A 23,137-nucleotide genomic window follows, 5' to 3' on the forward strand; every position below is an offset into this window, starting at 1 on the left:
GTAGAGGTAGGGCGGAAGGATGAGAGTGAGAAAAAGAGAAACACATTTATGAGGGTGTTTAACAGGATGTTATTACTGATTTCATTAGTTGAGATAGGCTGTGTATCTATTTACAATATTCAACATCCTACTATTTTGAGTAGTGACTGGAGTCTTAAAAGCTTGTAAGCAGCCACCTAAGGTGAAACTAATGATCTCTACCTATCCACTAGAAAGAAAAGTGATGAAAATCAAAGACACCAGAAGCAATTCAGTCTCCACAGCCTTGAAATCAGAAGAACTAGGCAGTGCCTGGCTGCCAATTTCTAACTTGCTCTGAAATAAACCACTGTGGGAAACTGAGAACTGGGAAGATGATGTGCCGACAAATTAAGTGTGGGAAGCTCAGGCTCCCCTGGAGGGAAGCCTTCGCATTGGTGGGTTGGAGATGGATCCCAGTCACATTCTCCTAAGTAAAAGTTATTCCCCAAGATGCCCCCCTATAATAATGCCAATGTGTTAGTCTGGGTACATTACAGAGACAAATTCACAGAATATCATATGGATATGAGAGAGTTTTATGTAAAGGGTACGTACAGTCCAAGCCCCTAAGTCCAACAATTAGCCCATATGTTGGACACCAATTTACAAAGTCCTCCTCAATCTCACAAAACACACCCAATGAAACCGACTGCAGGAGGAAAGCCGAATCAGTGAGGGTGTAAAGCATCTCAGCGCTGGCAGGGTCCTCCACACAACTGCTCCAGTACCCAGGGTTGCATCAGGGGAGGTCCATGTAGCTTCTCCTCAGAGATGTTTCGTAGGAACTGAGCCTTGCCAGCTAAAGAAGTTAACTGGCTAAGGCAGCTGCACCCTGATCTGACCATCAGAGAGCAAGAGACCTGAGAACAAGAAAAGTGGGGCTCACCAACCTATTTATCTCTCTCCCCTTCAATTAATCCCACATGTGTTTATCAGCCAGGTTGGCACAATAAACCTTAACTATCTCAGCCAATTTTTAAGTTGCTGCTTGCAAGCAGATGGTTGCTACTGTATAAGCTTGTTGGTTAACTGCTGGAAGACTACTTGCCTGAAGGTTGTCTGCCATCTAGAGCAATCAGATCCTATTGTCTGTTCCACCCTAAGTAGGGCCCACTCCCTTCTGATAAGAATCATAGATTGTTCCCCTGGAGAAGAACTCAGTGACACTTAGGGTCAAGCCAGCTCAGATACAACCAGGTTTAGGCTGCCATCTTAGCTCTAGAACCTGCCCATATTGTTACTTATGTAACTTTATGTCACATGTATACCTCCCCTTACTATTATTGCATGTGTGCTCCCCACTCCTTATTGTATGTTATTTGGATACCTTGTGTGTTAGACTAGGTTATTTACAGAAGAAAACTCAATGACGAGTGTGTGTGCGTGTGTGTGTGTGTGTAGAAAGAGAGAGAGGAATAGAGATTTATATTAAGAAAATAGCTCATAGTTGTAAAAGTGGGTAGGTCTAGTCCAGTTTCCAGTCTGTGGGTCAGATATTAAACTGGAGGCTTATGACTTATGTAGCTTTAGAACTTGGTGAAACCAGAGTCAGCAGGAACACCAACCACAGGCTGCAGAGGTGGATGGATTCAAGGTCAGCAGGTCAGATGGCAGGTTATTGATAGCTCCAATGATCAGTAGACAATATAGCTCAAATCCAAAGAACCTCATGATTCAGACCCAGCTGAAAGCAGACAAGCTTTGCAAAGCATGTCTTTATGTAGGAAGTGGCCACATTCCCAAGGAAGCCTGCTTTCATTTGCATTAGGACTGTCACCTAAGTAAAAGGTTTGTACTCCACCTTAATCTTAAAAATGATTGGCTGCTCCCAGAAGATCCAGTCATGGATTTAATTATATTGTTAGACCACACCATAGGGGATTACTAGTCTTTAGCTTCTAAACCAATGAGAATCCTGGCCCAACCAATTTGACAGAAAACCCAACTGTTTACCCCTTGTCAACTTTGCAACTGTATAGTCTCTAAACAAAGAAAACAATGAAGTCATATTTGTGCTTAAGATGATACAAAATAACACACCCAGAATTGGAAATGCAATACATGATCCACATCCCATATTTTATAAATGAATAAGATAAAAATATTTGATGCAAACATACACAATAGAAAATATCCATAAAAATTAACATTTTTGCTTCTACAACTGACTGTATCTTGTATTTAAAACTACCTTCTTCCACTACCCATTCCGTGCTTCCTTTTCATTTAGCAAGCATCTTAGCTAGTTCATTTCCAGTTGAAATAACCTAAATCTTTGTACCTGAAGGATCTTGACCATTAATAGTCATGTCAGAATTGAGTTTCTGTCATTCGCCACTGACTATAATCACAGGACATTGTAGAACTAAGAGAACACATATGTTAGACCAGGTTGCCTAGAGAAACAAATACAGAGACACTCTGTATGTGTATAAGAGAGAACTATATCAAAGAGCAATTGTATATTGAGAAAACATCCTTTCTCTGTCCATATCAAGTCCATAAGTCCAATATTAGCCCCTCTGTCTGATACTAGTTCATAATTTCCTCTTCAGACTCACCTTGCCAGTAACAATGATGCCGAATGCAGGAATATCGGTGGGTGAAAACTCTTGTGTATGCAATGGCAGTGGAAGCATCACAGGGCTATCTCAGCAGGTCTCTACTGCATGGCTTGTTCAGGTCTCAGCATAGCTCCAAATGGTTTGTCTACAGGAAGACAAAAGCAGAGATAAAGACAGATAGACAGACAGACAGTCAGAGAGGCCCACCTCTTTTGATGGCAGAATCAAAAGAGAGAAGGTTCCCAGAATCCTCGAGAAGACCACTTCCACACGGTTGGATCATCAGGCTGTGACCTGATTGACAGGCTAGGCGCCACTCCTTCATTCTTTTATCAAGTTGATAAGGAATTGTGTAACTACCAAAACACCTAAGGTATTACTTGGATTCCAGACATATTCTTCTTTATCTCAATTATGAAAGACCAATCCTATTTATGTTTGGTGATCAGGATCAATCATACAGTAAGGCCTTTCTTTGCCTGTTGATCCAAAGGCATGAGGAGTCCGAGACGACAAGAAGGAATTCCTAACATCCAGTTCAATGGACGCAGTACTGTGTCTCCAAGTGGAGTATTCCTTCCTTTGGAACTAAGATCATAAATGCATAAATAGGAAGGAAAAATGTTGTGAATGAGTGAATAAGAGTGATAGTGAGTGGTACCACTAGTGATTTGGATGGAAATTGTGTTTTATTTGTACATTACTTTATATAGTATTGACATTTTCACAATATTAAGTCTTCCTATCCATAACATGGGATATTCTATTAGTGTAAGTCACTTTTGGCTTCTTGTAATAATTTTATGTACTTTCTTTTGTACAAGTCTTTTGTCTCTTTGGTTACATTTATCCTAAATTTCATCTTTTGTGTGGCTATTGAAAATTGTATTGATTTCTTGATGTCATTTTCATAGCTTTCTTCTGGTATACAGGAATCCAACTGAAGTCTGTATCCTGCTACTTTACCAAATTCTTCAAATGTTCCCAATAATCTATTTGTGGAGTCTTTGAGATTTTATATATATAAAATCATATCATGTGCAAATAGTGAGAGCTTCACTTTTTCTTTTCCCAATCGTATTTCTTTGATTTCTTTTTGTTATCTAATGGTTCTGCCTAAGACTTCCAGCATGATGTTGAATAAGAGTGGTGAGAGGGGTATCCTTGTATCGTACTTGTTCTCAGGGGTATTGTTTTCAGTTTTGGGGCCATAAAGCATGATGTTAGCTACTGCATTTCATATGTGGTCTTCATTGTGTTCAGGAATTTCCCATATGTTCCTATTATATTGAGTGTTTCTTATCATAAATGGGTGTTGAATATTGTCACATGTCTTTTCTGCATCTATTGATGTGATATGTGGTTTTTATTCTTTATCTTGTCTATATGGTATATTACGCTGATTGTTTTTCTAATGCAGAACCATTCTTGCATCCCTAGTATGAATACCACTTGACCATAGTGAATTTCATATTTTAGTTTTTGATAAGCTTTTGGATTCGATTGGCCAGAATTTTGTTGAGAATTTTTTCATCTATTTTCATAATCTGTAGTGTCTTGGTCTGTAGTTTCTGCCTTTGTGGGCCTTTGCCTCATTTTTAGCAGGGTTATGTGAACTAAATAATATAAATTTGGGACATTGCTGCCCTTCCTATATTGTGGAATATTATGTGTAGAATTGGTAACAGCTCTTCCCTTCATATTTGGTATAATTCCCGTGTGGAGCCATCTCATCCCGGGCTTATCTTGGTTGGAATTTTCTTGATGACCTTCACTATTTATTTTTTGTTATTGGGTCTAGGTATTTACCCCTTTCTTCTAGGTTATCCATCTTGACCATCCCTGGAGTCCCAGATCAGCATCAAGTCCTATGGCAGTGAGGAGGGAAATTTTTTTTCTCATGCTGGTTTTTCTTTGTTTTTTTTCCTTTTACTTTCTGTGTTTTCTCTTCTCCATATTTTTCTTTCTTCTTTCTTCGTAGTTTTCAGTATTACTATTAACTCTTATCTGCCCTCCTTTTTTCTTTCACCTGCCCCTCTTTTATAGGTTCTTCTCTCTTTTTTTCTTGGCCTTTTTCACTGTTATTATTACTTCTTTTCTATACTCTTTCATAGCTTAACCATATTTCTATCTACTTTTTCAATTTCCTTCCCCCAATTAATTTTTTATTTTAATTTTTTAATTAAAAAAGGGCTGCCAAGGTTGCCTGACAGATATTGTAAAAGCAGCCTGTAAGCACTCACAGAGGCTCAAGGCCCAACTCCAGTCACTGAAACATTGCACAACTGCTGGCCACTAATCCATCAGGGAACTCTGCCTACACAGAAGTCTGACCCATCCTTATAGTAGGTCATAAGCAGCTGCCTGAAAGCATCCTTAACAGTAACACACGTAAGGTCCCCCTGGTCTCTGAGAAATGTGAGGCCTATGTAAGCATTGAGGAAAAACAAAGAGATCATATCAGTCTCAACAAAAAAAACAGAGAGACAAAACCAGTAGCAAAGCTAAGGCCTTTCACTGAAGAATCAGATGCAGATCTGCCACAGAAGGAAATCTTCAGAAGTCTGCTCACAGTAATACAGGAGCTGAGGGAAGCAACCCAGAATAAGGATGCAATGATAGAGGAGATGAAGAAAACAATAGAGGGTTAAAGTCCACTATAGAAGGGATGATGTCCACCCACCAAAGGGAACTACAGGAGCTAACAGAAGAGGTAGCAGAAGGCAACAGAAGTTACGATGAGGCTTGAGGAGTCAAAGAACCATATCAGTGATCTCAAGGATACTCAAACAGACCTAAGCAAGTGGGAAAGACAGTCATATAGGAAAATTTAAAAAGCAGAAGATCTCAGGTTTGAGATCGATGACAGTTATGATGAAGAGGAATAAAATTTGAATAATCAGTTTACTAAAGCACAACACAACACACAAGTCGACAGCCAAGATATAAAAGGAATTTCTGGAAGAAATCTTTCCCACCCTAACGAGTGAGAACCAGGCATTCATACAGAAAGCAGAAAGGACACCAGTTAGATTAGACCCCAAGAAGAACACTCCAAGCCATATAATAGTAAAATATCCAACTTTGATGAAAAACAGAACATTTTAAGAGCATCAAGAGAAAGGAAGACAAACACATACAAAGGAGTGCAGGTAAGAGTATACTCAGACCTATCAACAGATACCATGAAGAGGAGGAGAGAGTGGAGCAACATCTTCCAAAAGCTGAAAGATAAAAACACCTCCCCCAGAATCCTTTACCCTGCCAAGTTATCCATTAAGGTAGATGGTGAAGCAAGGGTCTTCCAGGACAAGGAAAGAATCAAATATTCTGCAAGACACTCAACCCTGTGGAAGATACTGACTAACTCACTATGGCCAGATGATCAACCTCCACCAGAAAACAAACAGGAGACCACCATATAGCCCATCCTTATCTGGAAGCCAACATGCCAGCAACAATCACCAGCACAACAGGTTCTCAGAGTGGAAAGAAGAAAAGATAGAAACTCTCCACTCAAAGACAGCACACTGATATGAAGAGAGATAGGTAAACACCCAAAACACAAGACAGGGTATGACAACTATGAATCCACAGATAGTGAAAATAACTCTGACTATCAATGGACTCAATTCTGATTGACTCAGAAAACATAATCCATCAATCTGTTGCCTGCCATAGACACATCTTAAGCACACAGACAAAAATATGCCAACAATAAAATGTTGGCGGAAAGTATACCAATCAAATGGTAACTCACAAAAAGCAGTGGTGGCTAACTTAATCTCTGACAAAGAAGACCTCAAGGTCCAAACTCTAAAAAGTGACACAGAGGGACTCTTCATAATGCTGAAAGGCTCGGTAAACCAAGAAGCAGTTCAGATATTGGATATATTAAAAAGATGATAAAAGAAATCACAGACTCAACAATCATAGTAGATGACTTTAATATTCCGCAGAGAAAGGCAGATCATTGGGAAAGAAGCTCAGCAAAGATGCCATAGCGTTAAACCAAGTAATCAGGCAACACGGCCTGATAGACATTTATACAACCTTCCATCCAAGTGCAAATAATTCATATTCTTCTCAAGTCCACATGAATCATTTCCAAGAATAGACCACATACTGGGACACAAGTCAAACCTGAGTAAATTCACATAGATATTATCCAGATGTCATTCTCAGATCACCATGCCATAAAGCTGGAGATTAATAAGAGGATGTCAAGAAAAGCAAGGGAAACCAACTGGAGGATGAACAACGATCTCCTGCGAATAGGTACAGGCTCAGATTAGAGAGGATATTAGGACATTTCTAGAAACCAACGAGAATGAGAATACAATGTATCAAAAAATGGAATACTGCGAAGGCAGATATCAGAGAAAGCTTGATATCATTAAATGCATATATGAATACAGAAGAGAGGCATATGACAGATATGTTAATACAAAACCTCCAACAACTAGAACAGAGTCAGCTGAACAAACCCTCCAATAGCAAGAGAAAAGAAATTATAAAAATCAGGGAAGAGTTAAACCAGTGAGGAGACAAGAAAACAATGCATAAGATAAATGAAGCTAAAAGCTGGTTCTACGAAAGGATCAACATAATAGAGAGATTGTTGGCAAATGTTACCAAGGATAGAAAGGAGCAAACATTAATAGTCAGGATGAGGGATGAAACATGGGCAAGAACAACGGACCCCAATGATATGAAGAGGATAATCACAAAATACTATGGAGGTCTGTATTTGAATGAATTCAGAAACATTAAAGACATGGATAAATATTTGGAAAAAACTGTCTCTCCCTAGATTATCTCAGACAGAGGTGAAGAACCTCAACAAACCCATAGTGAAAGAAGAAATACAGAGGGTCATCAAGAAACTACCAACAAAAAAGCCCCGGGCCAGATGGCTTCACAGCAGAATTCTACCAAGAATTCAGGGATTCAGAGAAGACTTGACACCAATCCTTCACAAATTATTTCATAGCTTATAAAAGGACAGCAAAATCCCAATTTCATTCTACGAAGCCAGCATAACTTTAATACCCAAACAGGGCAAAGACCCCACAGGTATAGAGAATTACAGACCAATATCATTAATGAACATAGATGCAAAAATCTTTAAAAAGTATTGGCCTATAGAATACAAAAGTATATAAAAATGTATCATCCTCCACAACCAGTTAGGACTCATCCCATGGATTCAGGGATGGATTAACATCCAAAATCCATCAATATTATTCACCACATCGAAAAGGAAAAGGATAAAAACCATATGATACTATCCATAGATGCAGGGAAAGCATTTGACAACATCCAACACCCATTCCTAATCAAGGCACTCATGAAGATAGGATTGAAAGGTAAGGTCCTCAAGCTGATACCAGCTATCTATGAAAGGCCAATGGCCAACATCATAGTTAATGAAGAAAAGAAAAACAATTCCACTGACAAAGGGTACAAGACAAGGATACCCCCTCTCCCCACTTCTATTCAATGTCATTCTGGAGCTTCTGGCTAACAACATAAGACAGGAGAGGGACATCAAATGGATCCAAATGGGAGAGGGGGAGGCGAAACTATCGCTATTTGCTGACAACATGATCCTGTACATTGAAAACCCCCAAAGCTCCACAACAGGAGTACTTACAGCAATAGAGGAATATGGAAGAGTGGCAGGACACAAGATCAATAAACAGAAGTCATTAAGTTTTCTATACACATCAGATAGGAATATGGAAGAGGGAATTAAGAAGGAATTAACCTTCACAGTAGATAAGAACAAACTAAAATACCTAAGAATATATTTAACAAAAAATATCTAAAGACCTATACAAGGAAAACTATAAGACCCTAATAAAGGAAACCAAAAGCGACCTCCACAAATGGAAGAGCATCCCCTGTTTGTGGATTGGAAGGCTTAACATAGTAATGATGACAATCTTACCTAAAGCACTTTCCAAGTTCATTGCTATACCAATGCAAATACCATCAACCTTCTTCAAAGAATTGGAAAAACTGACACAAATTTCATATGGAGAGGGAAGAAACCCTTAATTAGCAGAGAACTCCTCAAGAAGCAGGACAAAGTTGGAGTACTTGTGTTACCTGATTTCAATGTCTACTCCACAGCTACAGTGATCCAAACAGCGTGGTATTGGTAAAATAGCAGACACTCAGACCAGTGGAAAAGAATAGAAAGACCAGGAAAAAATAATCAGCATATAGACAACTGACCTTTGACAAGGGTCCCAGAAGCATCAAGTTGGAAGTAGATGCCCTTTTAAACAAATGGTACTGGAAAAAAAATGGATATCCACATGTAGAAAAATGAAACAAGTTGTTTATCTCAAACCATGCACAAAAATAAACTCAAGGTGGATCACAGAACTAGAAGTTAAAAGCCAAAACATCAGGACCATCAAGGAGGGAATTGGGACAAACCTTAGAGCACTGGCTCCAGGATTTCATAGGCCCACTACAATAGGGAAGGGCACCCACATGTGAACTGGAAATCAACAAATGGGATTTAGTAAGAATAAATAACCTGTGTACCTTGAAAGACTTCACCAAGAGGGTGATCAGACAACGCACAGACTGGGAGAGGATTTTTAGTAATGACACATTGGACTAAGGACTCATTAAAATCTATAGTATCCTCATGACCCGCAAAAGAGGAAAACAGTTAACCCCCTAAGGAAATGGGTAAAAGAACTGGAAATAACTTTCACTAGGGAGGAGACCCATATGGTCAACAAGCATATGAGAAAGTATTCCCGGTTATTAGCCATAAGAGAAATGCAAATTAAAACATCCAATGAGATACCATCTAACACCTCTGAGGCTAGCCCAAATAAGAAAATCAGATAGTAACAAGTGTTGGAGGGGCTGTGGTTGAGTAGGAACCCTCCTCCACTGCTGGTGGTCATGTAGATTTGGACAGCCACTGTAGAAAGCAATCTGGAAGTACTTAAAGAAAATGGAAATTGATCTACCTTACGACCCAGTCACCCCTCTACTGGGCATATACCCAGTGGAGGTAACAAATAAAACATGACCAGTCATCTGTGCTCCAATGTTTATTGTGGCACAATTCACAATCGCAAAGAGTTTTAAACAGCCATTGATAGACGCGTGGATTAGTAAACTGTGGCACATACACACAATGGAGTACTATGCAGCATTAAAAAGCACAGGCAATTACATGAAACAGGTTATTTCATGGGAAGAGCTCGAAGGAATCATGTTAAGAGAGGTAAGCCAATCTGAAAAGGACAGGTATAACATGAAACCTCTGAGGTAAGTACATTCATCACGGAAGGAATAGAAGAATAGACACTTATCTAGCAATAAACGGGTGGAAGCATATATAGTTGGGGGAGGGCAGACCACACCCAGGGAGGTACATGAGAGTCCAACATAAAGAAGGTGAAGAGGGGCAGGAGAAGGGAGAATCAGGTGGGGAGAAACTGAGTTGATGACACACGAGGAACAGGGCACTAATCTACCTAGAGAAAGAGTGTTGGTTGTCTTCCAACAGAACTGGAATGTGCATAAGGACCCCACCATGAAGCACCAAACCAGGAGGACAATGTAACGCATGGAGGATTTCACAAAAAGACTGGACCATACGCACGGCCCCACCATGGAAGGGAGTGCAACAGAAAATGAAAATAGATTGTCTGGTGAGAGAAAGCAACTGACCTACCATACCCAGAAGGAAGCTGAAGCAAATGAAGGGGGAGGAAGAGCACGTAGCACACCAGGGGCCAGCAAACTCAGAGGACGACAACTTGCCTTGGAACAGCTATTGCACAGAGAGGACTATATGCCTAGCCCCACTGCGAGATGCGACATCCTGCACTGACCCATGGCCATACACGGACCAGAACCGGAGACACAGTGTGGGATGTGTGATTGAGCTGACCCCACCACACTGAGGCAAAACACTGGGGGCGTGCAATAGAGTGGCGGGGAACGCAGAGCAAGAATATCCAGAAGGAGTATCAAGGATGGACTTTGGGGCCAGGGCATAGCACCCCATCAGACTCATCCAGAAACCACTCCTAAAGGTGAACAAACCGACCTTGAACTATCAACAGGCATTTCTTTCTTTAAAAATAAACAAACACATTTATTTATTTTTCTCTTCTTTTATATTTTGTATGTCAGTGACTTTTTTGTTTGTTAGTTTGTCAGTGTTGTTGCCATGGTCGCCATGTTCTTATGTGCCACTTTGGTGCTGTCGGGGCCATCTGCAATTTTATGCACATATTATTATCTCTGTAAGTATATCTAGATAAAATATGCAGGACAAACAATGTGGAGAAGAAAACAATGGGATCAACGTTATTGGGGGGACATGGGAGAGTGGAAGGGGGTAAGGTAGGGGGCGTTGGCCAATCCAGGGACAAAGGAACAACGAGGGGTTCAAAACCAGTGGGAGAGAGGGGATGGGAGGATGGGGAGGGAGTGACCAAGGGTAATGTAACTGAGAGGAATTACTGAAACCAGAATGAAGGCTGAACCATGGTAGCAGGAAAGGAAGAAAGCACAAGGAAATGGAGGAAAGGAGTAGGAGGCAAAGACCATACACAGAAGCCTAAATATAGACATGTACATATGTATATATAGTTTTGATTGTGGGGAAAATAGACCTATGTGCATATATTTACAGGTTTAGTAGTAGAGTAGCAAGTGGACATTGGGCCTCTTCACACGCGTTCCCTTAATACAAGAGCACTTTGCTCAGCTAAATGGTCATTCCACGATATCCACCTTCCCAGCATGACCACTGAAGACAAAAGTGTTCATAAGCAAACGTGGTCAAGAAAGCTGATGGCTCCCAGCTATCAAAAGATATAGCATCTGGGGTCTTAAAGGCTTGAAGATAAATAAGTGGCCATCTGGCTCATAAGCAACAAAGCCCCCAGGGAAGAAGCACACAAGCCTGTGTGATCATGAAGTGTTGAAGGGGTCAGGTAGCAGACACCAAAGAACAAAAACCATCATTGTGTGATCACCTGCCCCATATAAACGCTGAAGACGAATGTGTGCATAAATAAGTGTGGTGAAGAAGGCTGATGGTCACGGAAGCTGCGAGGGCCCGCGGGCAAGCGACCATCGCGGTGCACCTGAGGAAGCAAGTGTACGAGGAATTCAGCAAGGTGGTCCAGGAACAACAAGAACTTACAACGAAGAAACTCTGACTAACAAAGCCAAGTAAATCTGCAGCCCTCCACAGCGATCTGTGTAAAGCGACTTCCCCAGCAGAAGCTTTGCAGTACCTACTCCAATTTGCCAGAAAGCCCATCGAAGCAGAAAGTGTGGAGGCGTGGTCAGGATTCTCTTGGAACATTATTATAAGGCGAATGATGCATCCGTGTGACTGAAAATTGCATCTGTTGGGTTTATTATCAAAGACCTCAGGGTTTTCCAACAACTGCATTATGGATGATGTCATCAACATCCTGCAGAATGAAAAGTCTCATCAAGTACTAGCTCAACTGCTGGACACTTTACTTGCAATTGGCACTAAACTCCCAGAGAATCAAGCTATGCAGATGCGATTAGTTGATGTAGCCTGCAAGCACCTGACAGATACCTTCCATGGTGTCAAAAATAAGTGCCTGAAATTACTTGGCAATCTTGGCTCTTTAGAGAAAAGTGTCACAAAAGATGCAGAAGGCTCAGCTGCCAGAGATGTCCAGAAGACTATAGGAGACTACTTCAGTGACCAGGACCCTCATGTCAGGACCGCAGTGATAAAAGCCATGTTACAGCTTCATGAAAGAGGACTGAAATTACACCAAACAATTTATAATCAGGCCTGTACATTGCTCTCTGATGATTACGAACAAGTGCACAGTGCTGCAGTGCAGCTTATCTGGGTTGTCAGTCAGCTCTATCCTGAAAGCATTGTCCAAATCCCTTCTTCTAATGAAGAAATTAGCTTAGTTGATGATGCATTTGGAAAAAATTGTCACATGGTCAGTGATGGCTCCTGGATGGTTCGAGTTCAAGATGCAAAGCTATTGGTTTCTATGGAGCAAGTCAGTTCTCATTTTTTGGAGCAGACCCTTGACAAGAAGCTAATGTCAGATCTGAGGAGGAAACGAACTGCCCAAGAGCGTGCCAAAGAACTTTACAGTTCATGAGAATTCTCCAGCGGCAGGAAGTGTGGAGATGATGCTTCCAAAGAAGAAGTAGATACAGGGGTCGTGAACATGATCGAGTCTGGAGCCTGTGGAGCCTTTGTTCATGGATTGGAAGATGAGATGTATGAGGCCCGCATTGCCACTGTGGAGGCCGTCTGCATACTGGCCCAGTCGTCCCCTGCTTTCGCCGAGAAGTGCCTTGATTTCTTGGTTGACATGTTTAATGATGAGATCGAAGAAGTGCATCTCCAGTCCATACACTCCATGAGAAAGAGCTTTAACAACATTACTCTCTGAGAGGACCAGCTTGACACAGTCCTGGGGTGTTGGAGAATTCAGCTGCATTCTTCACAGAGCAGATTGGGTGCTTTGATGATTCCTAGTGAGCAGCAGGCTTTCAAGGAAGGCCCTCAATGGGCTGGACTGACACAGTGGCCACAAGATTAGCCTGAGAAAATGATGATCGTGAGGATGACATGGGACTGCGCAATGTTTCATTTTTGTTGTAGAGTGTCACTATGAATGGCATCCACTCCATGGCTGAGTTTTGAGTGAATTCTCTTTGAATATCATATGCAAAATAGCCCCCCTGTTTCAGTACTCTTTCTCAACCTGCTTTCTTCTATAAATGACAAATTACTATCTAACTTATGTACAAAGAGCTTCAAGGAATTTGTGAAAAAATTAAAAGATAACAATTGACCATAAAAAAAGAAGGCTGATGGTGCCTGACTATTGAGAGATATAGCGTCTGGGGTTAAAGGCTTGAAAAAAACAAGTGACCATCTAGCCAAGAAGCAACAAAGCCCACATGGAAGAAGCACACCAGCAAGTGTGATCACGAAGGCTCTAGGGGACCAGGTATCAAGCACCCGAAAGGGGGGGGATCAGATCATAGTAAATGAGGGGAGCGCGTGATGAGGTCGAAATGCCCATCTGTGGACAACTGGACATCCCTTGCAGAGGGGTAGTGGAGAGGAGTTGAGTCACTCAGGGTACAGTGTAGAATTGATGAAAGTCACAACCTTCCTCTAGTTCTTAAATGCTACCTTCTCCCCACTATCATGATCCCAATTCTACCTTGCACAGCAGTGTAGATGGGAACTGGAAATACAGGGAATCCAGGACAGATGAACCCCTCAGGACCAGTGGTGAGAGTGGTGATAATGGGAGAGAAGTGCGAAAGGGGGGTAGAAATTGGGAACCAATTACAAGGATGTATATATAATCTCCTCCCTGGGAGATGGGCAACAGAAAAGGGGGTGAAAGGAGACACCAGGCAGTGTAAGATATGATAAAATAATAATTTATAAATTATCAAGGATTCATGAGGAAGGGGGGAGTGGGGAGGGAGGCGGGGGGAAGGAAAATGAGGAGCTGATTCCAGGAGCCCAAGCGGAAAACGCGATCTTTGAGAATGATGAGGGCAACGAATGTATAAGTGTGCTTTACACAATTGATATATGTGTGGATTATGATAATAGTTGTATTACCCCCAATAAAATGATTTTTACAATACATACATGACAAATAGTAAAAGAAAAAGAATGTGTTTTCTATAATTTGGCAGATCTTGTGTAGAATTAGTATCAACTCTTTCCTCAATGCTTGATAGAATTCTCCTGTAAAGCCACCTACACCAGGGCTTTTTTTACTTGGTAGTTCCTTGATAACCATATCTATTTCTTCTTTTGCTTTGGGTCTGTTGAGGTTCCTGACGTCTACATCAGATAATCTGGGGAGGGATGTTTTTCCAAGTATTTGTCCAGGTCTTTCAAGATGTCCTATTCTTGGAGCACAGTCCTTCATAGTATTATGTAATTAGTCTTTTAATTTCATTAGGATCCATTGTAATTTCTCCTGTTTCATCCCTCATCCTGGAGTTTGACATCTGCTCTTTCCTATCTTTTGTTAGGTTTTCCATCACTTTGTGGATTTTTTAATCCTTTTGAACAACCAGCTTTTTATTGAATAGATTTTTGCATAGTATTTTATTTTCCTATTCATTTATCTCCACTCTGATTTTTATAATTTCTTCTCTTTTGCCATTAGAGGGATTATTCTGTTGACTCTTTTCCAAGTGCTGAAGGTTTTGTGATAGAGTACCGATCATAAATCTATCTCTCTTCCTTCTTCATATGTGCATTTATCACTAACAAGCATCCTCTGATAACTGCCTTTATGGTATCCCATAGGTTTTGCTGTGTTGTATTCTCATTCTTTTTAGTTTCTAGATATTTTATGATTTTGTCTTTAATTTGGACCAGTACCCACTCCTTTTGAAAATTTAAGATATTCATCCTTCAAGTATTTGCCCTTGTTTTTTTAATCTTCCTTTTGTTGATTTTCAGCTTTATGGCATAGTGATAAAAGAAGGAAGTCTGAATGACCTCTCTATATTTGAATTTACTCAAACTTGACTTGTGTCCCAACATGTGATCTATTTTTGAAACGGAGCCATGTGCACTTGAAAGAATGTGAATATTTTTGCAATTGGGTAAAGAGCTCTGAATATGTATATCAAGTGGAGTTATTTAATTGTAGACTTAATTTCTGAACCCTCCTTGTCAAACTTCTTTCCTGCTGATGTATCTCTCTTGGAGAGCATTGAACTGTAGTCTTTTACTAGGATTGTTGATCTCAGATTTCTGTTTTCGTCTTTGGAAGGATTTACTTGACAAATTTCCTGGGTCTCTCTTTGGGCACATATATTTTTATTATACCCACTGGCTTTTTGTCTACTGCTCCACTAAGCATTATATAGTGCCCATACTTATCTATTGCTATGTTCTACACCTTGAAGTAAATTTTGTCAGCGATTAGAATGCAACTCCTGCTTTGTTTAGATTGCCATCCTCAACCTGTTTTTGTATGAGAGCTTCAGATGTGTCTCGCAGACAACAGATTGATGGGGTTTATTTCCTAACCCAGTCTGCTAGCCTTTGTCTTTAGTGAGTGAATTCAGACCATTGATGTTCATATTTATTACATTCATCTGTGAATTCTTTGGTTTCATCTCATAACTTTTGTGTTACATATTTTCACCCCTCCCTCCTTACCAGTGTATTTTGTGTGTGTGAGGGGGGTTCATACATATGTTCTTTTCCCTGTTGGGTCTATAACGTCTTGGGCAATGCTTTCAGCGTGTTAACTTCTGGATAGTGTTACACTGAGGTAGTCTAATGCTTATACTCTGTGGATGTTGGTCTTTTGTCCAACGTGAGTTGGAAAGTAATTTTTGTAATGCTGTTTTTATGTTTTATTTTGTTTTTAACCTATTCTCCAAATTTTTCTTGATCTGGTAGAACTCTTACCTATCCATCTATTGTGATGGAGAGTTTGGCTGGATAGAGGTTTCTTGGGTTACTATTATTCTTGTTCAACTTTCAGAAGATGCTATTCCATTCATTCCTCTTCTTTGTGGTTTCTGCTAGTAACTCTGGAAATATTCTTATCAGTTTGCACTTATAGGTGACTGTTGTTTTTTCTCTAGCTGCTCTTATTATTTTCTCTTTGTCCTCAATGTTGGATATTTGACTACTATATGTCTTGGTGTGTTCTTCTTGGCTTTCAGTCTGATTGGTGTCCTTTCTGATTGGATGATTGTCAGATTCTCCTTCATTACATTGGTAAGTTTTCTTTCAGGAAATTCATGACTATTTTGGCTATTTGTTTCTTCATTATGTCTTGCTCTGATATCCCAATTATTTGAATATTGTTTCTCTTCAAAGCATCACTCACTGTTCTCAGGTTTACGTCAGCTTCTTTGATTATCTTGCTTGGTTATCTTTTACATTTGTTGTATGCTGCTTGGATATTCTAGAGGTCACTGATACAATTCAATGTCTCTTACAGCCATTTGGTAAGGTCTTTTACTGTTTTCTTTGCTTCTGTTGCATTGTCCCTTTTGTATTCCTTTTGGTAACTGGACTATATCCTCTGTATTTTTCATCATTCTTCTGTATTGTTTTCTTCATACCCTAAATGACTCTAAGCAGCATTCTAAAGATTTATTCCTGTGGTGGTTCCAAGTCTGTTTTTTCTCTATGTGACGCTAAGTTCAGATCCTCTTCAGAGTTGCAGTTTGTTTCCCTTGTTTTCTTGTAGTAATTGCTCATGTGGATAGTAGTTTACATACCATTTTGTTGTGACTGGATGTGGTAATTTATGTGTGGTGAAAAACGTACTGAGGATGGGACTGGATAGGTCGTGTGTGGAAAGCTTGGATCAGTGTTTGAGCTGGGATGGCTGGGGCTTTGTGCAGCATGTGGTTCTGTTCCCGAAGTGATTGGAGCAGAGTGAGCCACAGGTGGAAGTACCCCACTACACTGGCTGCATGATCTGCTCAGGCAGCACTGGCCAGTGGGGGCCTCCAGCCACTGGCCACTCAGGATGTACTGGCAGTGCTGACAGAGGGGCCAGGAAAATCACAGACTCGTTATGGGCAGTATCAGCAGCCCAGGATGTTAGGATGATATGGGGATGCAAATTCCACAAGAAGTATGGGCTGTGCAGACTCACCTTGCTGGATCCCCGTCCCAACACAGAATCCACCTGTTTAATTTCTACTTGGGCTACAACTGTGAAATGTGGTGAGATGCAGACAGAACAAGCAGTACTGGTTAGTGTGGGAGGGGTATCTGACTACAAGCTGAACAGATGCTTGTCAGTGTGAGCAGATAGGCAAGGCAGAACAGAGCCACAGGGAAGTTCAGTTCACGTACTGGGACAGAGGCCTCATGGGTCACAAGACCTGAATGGTCTTTCTTGACCTCCAACTCAGCCTCCCAACCCCCCAATCCTGCACTTAGTTGCAGAGTTCTGAACAAAGACCTCCTTATGCCGCTGCCATTTTCCTGGATGTTCTTTTACTACTGTTAGTAAGTAATCTATGTTTAACACTGAAGATTTGGTTGAATGTGTTTTGAATGTCTTTCTTTGTGTGCATATATGCTTATTATGGTTATGCCTTCCTCCTCTATTATTCCTTTATTTTTTATTTAATTTCCATTCTTGTCTCTTATGTTATTTAGCTTGAAGCTTGTTGGATCAGAGATGAATATGGCCACCTCTGACTTTTTATGGTTGCCATTAAGTGTAAGGTATAACTTGTGAGCAATATGTAGTTGGGTTTTATTTTTTAATCCAGTCTACTACTCTCTGTGTTTTCACTGGTATATTTAATCCGTCAACATTTAATGTGATTTATTGATATAGTGGGGTATTGTTGCCATGTTGTTGTGTTTGGTTTCTTTCACTCCATGCATGTGTTTGTTTGTATTAATTGGTATCATTGTTACTCTTCTAATTCTGTGTGATTTTGAGTGCTGCTTTCATTGTAATGGTTTCTGAATGGTGGTGTCCAGCATTCTGTTGTCCGATTTGTCTGTAATTTTTGTTGATTCTCTGCCCATTGAAATCCTTTTAATATTTTTGTAATGCTGTCGTATCTTTTCTTTTAAAACTTCCCCTTTACTGGGAATGCCATCATTTGTTTCTCATTTGAGGGATAATTTTGCCAAATATAGGATTCTTAGTTGGCATGGGTATTTTTCATCAGAATTTTATTTGTCTCCATTGTCCTGTCTGCATATTTTCTACTGTGATGTCCATGCTTCACAATTTTCCACTGTTTGTGACCATTCTTTACCCTAACTGCAGTCAGAATTATCTACTTTTACTTAAGATTGGAGAATTTTGCTATGATATGTTGCTTGTTTTTAGTTTTTAATTAGAGATCTATTGATTTGAAGTACTCTCAGCTTCCTAAAGTTATACTCTCCACCTTCTATGATTTAGTTTACTATTTTAACTGTAGATTTATATTTGTTACTTGTTACTCTGGGATCCCAGTTAAATATTGGTTAGTTGTCTTCCTAGTGACCCACATCACTCTAAGACTTTCTTTGGATGCTTTTGCTCTTTTTCTTGATTGTTTTTCTCATTGATTGCAATTTCAGTAATTATCTTTATGCCCACTGATTCAATTTTCCTTTTATTTTATTGTGTTTCTCGGGTCTTTTACCATGTTGACTAACCATGTCTTCTTTTTTTTTAACAATTTATTAGGGACTCATACAACTCTTATCACAATCCATACATATATATACATCAATTGTATAAAGCACATCCATACATTCCCTGCCCCAATCATTCTCAAAGCATTTGCTCTCCACTTAAGCCCTTTGCATCAGGTCCTCTTTTTTTCCCCCTCTCTCCCCTCTCCCACTCCCTCATGTGCCCTTGGTAATTTATACATCATTATTTTGTCATATCTTGCCTCTTATTGTTTATTTTATGGTGTTCCTTTTTATTTGTGCTTTCTAGTTTTCATTTCTTTCTGTTGTTCTTATGATATTCCCCTCATTGTTTTCAATACTATTTATAGTAATTACAGGGCCTTCTCCCACCCCTAATTTATCCATTGATTTAAAGTTATTTGGGATGCTTGAGGATTTCGTCTCTGATTTTTATGTGCACTGTGCTTGTAGGGTTAGTTGGCTCTGTTTACTTACTGGGAATATGTCTAATAAGAGCTGGAAAATATACAGTGGGGGAATAGAAGAGAAGGAGAGATAGAGGTGGATAAGCAAGGAAGAAATGGGGTGGGGAGAGAGGACAGAATAAATTTAATAGTAGTAATAATAATGGGCTAACTGGATATACAAAAAGTTTTGTAAAGAAAATAGGAATATGTATTTTAGACGGGTAATAATTCGTAATGCGTATGGTGGAAGTATATTTCTCTAGGAAAAGAAGAGAGAGCAAAAAGAGATAATGGATAGGGCAGGAGAAAAATGTAAACAAATAATTAAACCCAAGGAAGAGGATTTGTTTATCTAAATATTGAGAAGAAGACTGATTCAAAGAAAAGAAAGAAGTGAAGACAAATGTCATAAGGAGAAGACAAAAGAAGAAAATAAAACAAGAAACTCTATATGTGCAGAGAATAGCAGAAAAGGAACAAAAACACAATTGTGTTGCTGTGTGAATGTGAGTGGGACTGTGCCCTCTGAACAAAGGAAATAAAATCTGACTTAGTATATATATATATATATATATATATATATATATATATATATATATATATATATATAGAGAGAGAGAGAGAGAGAGAGAGAGAGAGAGAGAGAGAAGAAAATAGGAGAACAAAATAATACAAAAAATTAAAATAATGCTTCAGTATGCGCAGTTTGCGTTGGGTTTCCTGATTCTTTGGTGGGGTTAGTATGTGAAGACAACTGCTACACCAGTGGGGGTAGTATTTTGGGGGGGGGACATGAGGAGGAAGTAAGAAAGAAAATAATTAATGGGGAAAGTATTGTTTGGGTTGACTGTGTGTCTACACCAAACTTCCCTTTAGTTCTGCTATCCACACAGAACACCAAGAAGCCAGCAAGACAACATGCTTATCTGGGTGAGAGAAGGATAAGCTTGCTCAGAAGAGGGGATGTGCACAGCAGTGCCTTAGGCCATTAAATCAGCAGATGTTGCTGATTTCCAACATCAAAATACCTTGGAACACTTTACTTTTTAAATTGTTTTACAAGGAGGGAATCCTGGTGGGTCTTCTCTGGTAGTTGCTGAGATATTCCCATACTTTAAATGTAGGTTAACTGATGGTTATATGCCCTCAGAACCCATTTCCTGGAGTTTTCTAAAGTGTTTCCCTTGATTTCATCCGAAACTTTCAAGTTATTGAAATACCTAAATTTCATTTTTTGGAACTTCTATTCACTGCCAATTCTTCCTCTGAAAGAATTTACAGTTTTGTTTTTGGTTACTTGTTTGAATAAATCTGATGTGTGTGTGTCCTAAAATTTCTTTTTGTCTTTGAGAATTTGTGCTAGTGTTATATTTGTATTTAATTGGTAGTTGCATGGTTTTAGCTATTCATCCCCATTCTCCTATGGGTATGATAGAGAATGGGATTGTTTGCATAGTTACTAGTTTTTGTTTGTGAAACACAATGTAGTTCAACTTTGTCTAGTACTGGCTTCTATCTATCACACAGCAGGTCATATTGAAACCAATATGGGCTTTCTCCCATTGAGTGGAATTACAAGACATATGGGTGTGGTTGAGTCCTGAGATAATTTTCTCTCATTGCATGGGTTAAGGGAAAACTCGAGACAGAAATCAATTAAAAGCTAAAAAGACAATAATAAAAAAAGGAAAACCTAGGTGGGGGAAACAAGCAAACAGTATCAGGGAGAATAATTTAGTAAAAGAAAAGTAAAAGAGGAAAAGAAAACTAAAACAAAGCAGAGAAAAATAAATAAGAAAAACAAACACCAGGGAATTGGTTGGAAGAAAAATAGTGCTGAATAAAAGTATAAAAAATAAATGAAAAATTGAAAAGAGGAACAGAATAAAAGAAAGGATAAAAACAAAATAGAACAAAAGAAAAATAAGAGAAAATGAGAGTAAAATACAAAGAAAGGGGAGAACTGAAGAAAGGAGGCAGTTCCAAGAGAAGAGCAAACTAAAGGAAAGATTCCTAGGTGCACTCTGGCAGCCAAGGAGCTACTTAAGGGGTAGAAGGAACATGTAATTCTAAATAGTGTTTCAGCTGGCGTAGATGGTGTCGGAGGTCAGGGCACCTAATCTATTCGTTGTTGTTGCAGGCTCAGAGGATGACTAAATTCAGGGTCAGAGGGCAGCTGGCTGTGGAAGAAGTTCTTACTTCCCCAAGGTGATTAGGGATAGGAGTGTAATTCTAATCTGATGAAGTGGTGTTCATTTACCTCCAGGTTTGAGGGTGATTGACCATGTGCCTGATAACAGCAATTCAACTCTGGCCTCAGACTGAACGAGGGCTGTGTAGAGGTGGGGAGTATACAGGCTGTTAATTGAATGAAGGTGGGCCTAGCCATGCTTCCGATGAGGAGGGTTTGAGAAGCAAGGGGAGGATCACATCTTTCTGGTGCCCAGCCACCAGTGTGGACTCATACACCCACTCTGCTGTCCTGATCAAATCCTGCTTATAAAAATTCAAAATGATCACATTGTTGCAGGCCTGCTAACTATTCACTCATTTTATCTTTATTCTTTCTCATTGTATTTACTCAGCGTCTTCTAGGTAATATTCAGTCTGATTCCTTATCCTTTTCTCTTATGCTTAGGGCTCCAAAATTATCATCTGTATCTATTTTATTTGTCATTTTGTGTTTTTGTTTTAGGGAACACTGGTAGTGTTGGGTGTCAAGCATTGGTATTCTAATTACAATGTCGGTGATATAAACCCACAAACTGCTGTATGAGAGAAAGATTAGACTGCTCCCATATATATTTACAGACTTAGAAACTCTATGTAGGGTTGATATGAGTTGGAACCAACTAGATGGCAGTGAGTTTAGTGATGGGTCTTTGCTGTAGATAATTTGGGTAGCATGCCCTTCTAACCCACTATCTTACTGGATCATCACCATGCTGCAACAATGAGTTCAAATATAGTAATGTTGAGGTTGGCGGAGGACGAAGCAGTGTTTCAGCTTGTTGTGCATATGGTTGCTATGGGTCAGAAACAAATTGTGAAATATAGCATATTACCAGAAGTATCATTTATCTCAATCTTAAAACAACCATATGGGATATGGTTTGCTACTGTTCCACTTTGCAGACAAAGAAAAGTCAGAAATTTTGTGAACAGAGATACTGAGTAAGAAAACCTGGATGAGTTTGACTCCAGAATTTTTACATTTAACAACGCACTAAAAATTAATATACTTAACAAGAAGGCTTCCTGTGATTAATATCACTACTTGAAACCTACTTCCAAGCAGCTATATCCTATTCCTCCTACTCACCAAGCTAACACTCTCTCCTCATCTTCACAAAATATGTTTTCCAACACCCATCTGATCCTCCCTTAACTCAAAGAGCCACCCCTCCCCCCACACATCCAAGAAACCCACGCAGCACCTTCAGCTCAAATATGATGCAACAAGAACAACAACCAACACCAGCAGTTACCATAAAAAACAAAAGAAACAGAAGTCAATTATTGTAGACTTTTAAAAAGCCAATGGATTACACAGAAGAAGCCCTTGAATTTCCAGAAAGAAAATAAAAGAGATTGATGCTTAGGCCACACAAGAAATTAGGGGATCAATCCTGAAAACAGATGAAAAATGGAGATACTAGAATCTTTTAAAAAAATGGAACTCCAGGAGTTAAAGACTGAGTAGCAGAAATAAAGAACAAGGTGAATAATCTGACCAACAGAATGGAAGAAATGGAAAACCAAAGCATCAAATACAAAGATAACCAAGCAGATTTCAGCAAATGATAGAAACAACCAAACAAAAAAGCAAAACAAATCTGAAGAAAGTCTGATGATGATGTGGAAGCAAAGCAATATTCAAATTATGAAGCAAAACAATATTC

General features: G+C 39.6%; 1 long non-coding RNA gene and 1 pseudogene across 1 annotated transcript in view; one reads left to right on the plus strand and one right to left on the minus strand.

The window, feature by feature from the left end:
• Window positions 1-2,588: 2,588 nt before the first annotated feature.
• Window positions 2,589-23,137, minus strand: part of LOC142433055 (uncharacterized) — a 103,142-nt gene continuing 82,593 nt past the window's right edge. The window contains exon 3 of the long non-coding RNA XR_012781072.1: window positions 2,589-2,730. This is a non-coding gene — a long non-coding RNA (uncharacterized LOC142433055). The remainder of the gene's footprint in view (window positions 2,731-23,137) is intronic.
• On the plus strand, window positions 11,675-13,195 carry LOC142434683 (integrator complex subunit 4 pseudogene; annotated as a pseudogene).

This window comes from Tenrec ecaudatus, chromosome X (genome assembly GCF_050624435.1).
Source record: "Tenrec ecaudatus isolate mTenEca1 chromosome X, mTenEca1.hap1, whole genome shotgun sequence".
Taxonomy (NCBI): domain Eukaryota; kingdom Metazoa; phylum Chordata; class Mammalia; order Afrosoricida; family Tenrecidae; genus Tenrec; species Tenrec ecaudatus.